We start from the raw sequence: 5,000 nt of genomic DNA on the forward strand, positions 1-5,000 counted from the left end.
AGTACATACGTAATACCTATTTAAATATATACAAATATACAGTATACGTAATACCTACTTACATATATACATACATTTATACATACATACATACATACGTAGATACATGCGTACTTACATTCGTATGCACATACATACATACATACATACATACATACATACATACTGTACATACATAAGTACATATATATATATATATATATATATATATAATATATACATATATATATATATATATGTATACATACATACGTACATACATGTATGTACTGTATATACATACATAAATACGTAAATGCACACTTTTGTTAAAATCACATGATATTCTGTGTGCGGAGTGATACGTCCGTAGAACGCTATGAATTATGATTATTAGACAAAAGAATTATGAATCATTCGGACATAAAAAACACACACATTCTCCCCCCCCCCCTCCTCCTCCCTACCCAAAAATTAATTGATTCTATAGCTATGGATTTGCTCACTGATTCCAACTGGAGCCCAAATAAAATTATACCCTTAAATGGAGATGATGAAACTGAGCCAGATGAACGTCATTATTTATTGTCTCACTTTGTAAATAACTCCAGTGATGAGCTTTGCCAGCGTCCCATATATGAGCAGATCTCTCTCTCCCAGAGAGACGGAAAGGCTCATAATATTTTTCATTTTGATATCATCTCGGGTTAATTGAAATTTGAGAGATGATTGAGTGTGCCCGTTTTTGTTTTGTTTTTGTTTTTTACCTCCAACATGTGCATGATCTATAGAAGCTTATCTTCAATTCTTCATTAATTTAATTAATGCTGAAAGTGTTATGTTCATGCTTTTTTTTGAAAGATTGTTTGTGACACATGCTCAATAAACGCTTATTGACCGCACTGAATTTATTTCTTTTGTGATTCTATTTATTTAAAAATTTATTTAGGGAATTTTTGTTTGATATTGAGAGTATGGGGTCAAGCCATGGTCGCCAATAATGTAAATATTGACAATATACGGTAGGTATTGTTCACGTGAAGATCACTAGAAATTGAAGTGAAATAGAATAGAATAGAAACATATTAAGATATACAATGAATTAAATGAAATAAGAAATAGAATCGATAAGATAAAATTTGTCTTTATTATTTTATTCTATTTCATTTTATTGATTTTATTTGTTATTTTATTGATGTATGTTAAATATGTGATGATGTATGTATGTATGTATGTATGTATGATATAGATAGAATAGAATAGATCTTTCGAAAAATAGATCTTTCGAGAAAATCAAAACAATTCTGTAGTGTCGTAATCGAAAGCGTGCTGGTCTCGCATTTGCTTAGTTGTGGGTTCGAATCCCGCACGTCCTCACTAATTCCCAGCAGTGACTGATACCTTTCCCAACAATCCCCAAAGTATGTAATAGGGCAAAGGTGACGGCTTCGGCCGCAACTACTCAGCACCTCCTGGTGTAGTACCCTCACGTTTTTCCTCATAATATTATAGGTTTTTATTCTTTGTATCAATGCCGCTTCTTCCAGTCTTCGTCCTGGAATGTCATTGCACTTTCTTCCCTAACCGACTCTGTGCGTTTATATCGTGAGAGCGACTATCGCGGCCCACTCTCACGAATCACTTTCACGAACCACTGACGAATCAATCCCACAAGTCTCTCTCACGATCCACTCTTGCGATCCACTCTCACGAACTACTCTCACGAGTCTCACGAGCAACCCTCACAAATCCACTCTCACGAACCAGTCACCATCCACTCTCATGATCCACTCTCACGAACCACTACCACGAACCACTTATATGACCCACTCTCACGAGAGCTACAATTTTATACCTCCATGTTGCACGAGCGGACGAAACAACCCTTTAGGAACTGCTTCATCAGGGCTACTGGGGTCATGTGACTTAATTTGAAAGGGTAAGAGGGACTCTTGTGCTGGTTTCTAGTGCATGAAGCCGCCCAGGTCCTCTTGTTCATTGCTTATTAGCAATCTGATCCAAGAAACTTGTGTTTTCGTTCGGTGGAGAAGAGTCATTATCCAACTAGACACCCGATACTCGTATCATCACTAACCTGCCTCAATCCAACTTCTGACCAAGTTCTTGTGGTTTAGCCCTTGTAGAAAATTTTGTTTAATTAACTTCTCTTGTACGTGGTGTTCTACATCCTCTCCTCTTCCATATATATATATATATATATATAGATATATATATATATATATATATATATATATATATATATATATATATATATATATGGGCATGAATATACATATGCATGTGTATGTATGATATATGTCTGTGTCTATATCTACATCTAGGTCAACGTATTCTTGTATATATATATATATATATATATATATATATATATATATATATATATATATATATATCTTTATGTATATATGCATGGACAAGTATATTGTGTACGTGTAGATATATGTACAGTATATTGTGTATGTATGTGTGTATGTGTATGTATATGTATATACCTGTTTATATATACATGCATACAAATGCATTAATTGATATATTTTGCAGATGACAATGGTCTTATCAAATGCTTGGCTCCTTCCCACAAATATATATATTTTTATCATCAATTTTGTTTTCTGAAATTTTAAGTCCGTTCTTGTGTTCCTTGAACTGATCCAAAATATAAACCATCCCTTGATTTATACACTCCCATGAGTTAAGTAAGGTTAGGTTAGGTTAGCTAGGTTAGGTTGGGCTAGGTTTAGGTTAGTTTGGGTTAGGTTAGGTTAGGTTACGTTAGGTTGGGCTAGACTAGGTTAGGGTGGGTTAGGTTAAGCTAGAATAAGTTAGATTAAGTTAGATTGGTTTGTGTCAGGTTAGGTTGAGTTAGATTGGGTTAGGTTGGGTTGGATTAGGTTATGTTGGGTTGGATTGGGTTAGGTTACGGTTAGCTACTCTTCGTGTAATCTGGTCGTTTCCTCCTTACCACAGGAGGTCCGACTTCCTTTTATCCGAGCGGATCCATTTTCTTCTTTCCGGCAATCGAGTTTCGTTCCGCCACCTTCCTCCATCACTCCGACCTCCTTTCGCCTCGCTTGGGCCGTCGTTTACCTTCCCTCTGCCTCCATGACCTAGTGTGGGAGGTTCATACGACCTTTTCGTCTCCTGGAAAGAGTCCCCGTCCTGGAAGTTCTCCTTGGCTGGTATTTCCAGTCGCCCGTCTTAGGTCGATTCTGCTTCCCTGGGCTAATGTGGGAGGTTCATACAACCTTTTCATCTCCTGGAAAGAGTCCCCGTCCAGGAAGTTCTCCTTGGCTGGTATTTCCAGTCGCCCGTCTTAGGTCGATTCTGCTTCCCTGGGCTAATGTGGGAGGTTCATACAACCTTTTCATCTCCTGGAAAGAGCCCCCGTCCTGGAAGCTCTCCTTGGCTGGTATTTCCATTCGCCCGTCTTAGGTCGATTCTGTTTCCCTGGGCTAATGTGGGGGGTTCAAACAACCTTTTCATCTCCTGGAAAGAGCCCCGTCCTGGAAGCTCTCCTTGGCTGGTATTTCCAGTCGCTCGTCTTAGGTCGATTCTGCTGTCGTGCCACCCACCCATCGTCTGACCTCATGCCACGTAACGACACTAATCATCCTGTCTTTACTCTCATTTCCTCTCGGGAGTGATGGGATTGTGAAGCCGTGAACGTCATTTCCGTCATGTCACGAGCGGGGGAAGAAATGTCAAAAGTGAAATGAGATAATAGGGCATGAAAGAACTTGGAGAATAAGGCGGAATTTATTTGACTCGGAGCACTATCACTTACATCTCAGTGATCACGGAAAATGGTTTATTTCAAAGAGGGTCTGGATGGGATTATAGATTCATGGTGATAGGATAGAATGCAAGTTCTTGAGTATATTTGTGTGCGTTCATGTGTGTCATTATTGTGTGTGTGTGTGTGTGTGCGTCCATGTGTGTCATTATTGTTTGTGTGTGTGTCCATGTGTGTTCATTATTGTGTGTGTGTGTGTGTCCATGTGTGATTACTGTGTGTGTGTGTGCGTGTTTGTGTGTGCCTGCATGTGTGTGTGTGTGTTTATTGTGTGTGTGGTGTGCGTGTGTGTATGCATATATGTGTGTGTGCGTTTGTGTGTGTACGTGTATGTGTGTTTATTGCGTCTTGTATTCACTTGGTCTTTTGGATCACGTGTTGGACTCGTGATCGACAGCTATTTCCCTCCTGGAAGAGAGCTCAGAGCTCGTAGGTCCGATCTATGGGTAATGCTATGACCTTGCACACACACACACCCCCAACTCCCCGCCCACGAGAGTTGGAGTAACACCCCTCAGCGCTGCGATACTGATATTATTTCAGCCCCGGGCGAGAGTCGAACCCGGACCTCCGTAGTGGCAGGCCAGAGTTCTAACCACAGCGCCATGAGAGGTGTGTGTGTGTGTGTGTGTGTTTGTGTGTGTGTGTGTGTGTGTTTATTGTGTCAGTGTGTGTGTGTGTGTGTGTGTGTGTGTGTGTGTATGTGTGTGTGTGTTTATTGTGTCAGTGTGGTGTACGTGTGTTTAGAGTGTGTGTATGTATCTATGTTTATGTTTATAGGAGTAATACATACACGAGTAATACATAACAAACCAAGTGAGTGTATGTAATATTTTATTTCATATAAATCTATATTTATCTATGATTTCATTTTTCTTTACAGGATTGAATACTAAGGCCACCTACCCAGTGACGTCTTCAGAAAGGTATATATATTTCTTTTCTCATTTGTATTAAATTACTCTTGATTACATGATTTCTTGACTAAGAAAAAGAAACTTATAGGTTATTAAAATTTTGATACTATTGTATTAAAATGACATGATTTTATATTTTTCATTATAATCGGTAAGATGTGTAATATGTATCTGGTAGTTATTTTACCGGCCTTGTCGACGACGAACGTTTGCGCATGCGCAGTGCTCTGACGTCATAACCCGACTATCAGTTATTATTGTCACCACATCTTCCCCATTTGTCGTCGGTT

At 38.8% G+C, this 5,000-nt stretch overlaps 1 long non-coding RNA gene across 1 annotated transcript in view; it reads left to right on the top strand.

Annotated features, from left to right (window-relative positions):
- LOC143033032 (uncharacterized) overlaps positions 1 to 5,000 on the top strand; it is a 209,618-nt gene that overhangs the window by 120,004 nt on the left and 84,614 nt on the right. The window contains exon 2 of the long non-coding RNA XR_012967157.1: positions 4,677 to 4,719. This is a non-coding gene — a long non-coding RNA (uncharacterized LOC143033032). The remainder of the gene's footprint in view (positions 1 to 4,676; positions 4,720 to 5,000) is intronic.

The sequence above is a fragment of the Oratosquilla oratoria genome, chromosome 15, assembly GCF_046742065.1.
Source record: "Oratosquilla oratoria isolate Oo_2021 chromosome 15, ASM4674206v1, whole genome shotgun sequence".
NCBI classification, from domain to species: Eukaryota; Metazoa; Arthropoda; class Malacostraca; order Stomatopoda; family Squillidae; genus Oratosquilla; species Oratosquilla oratoria.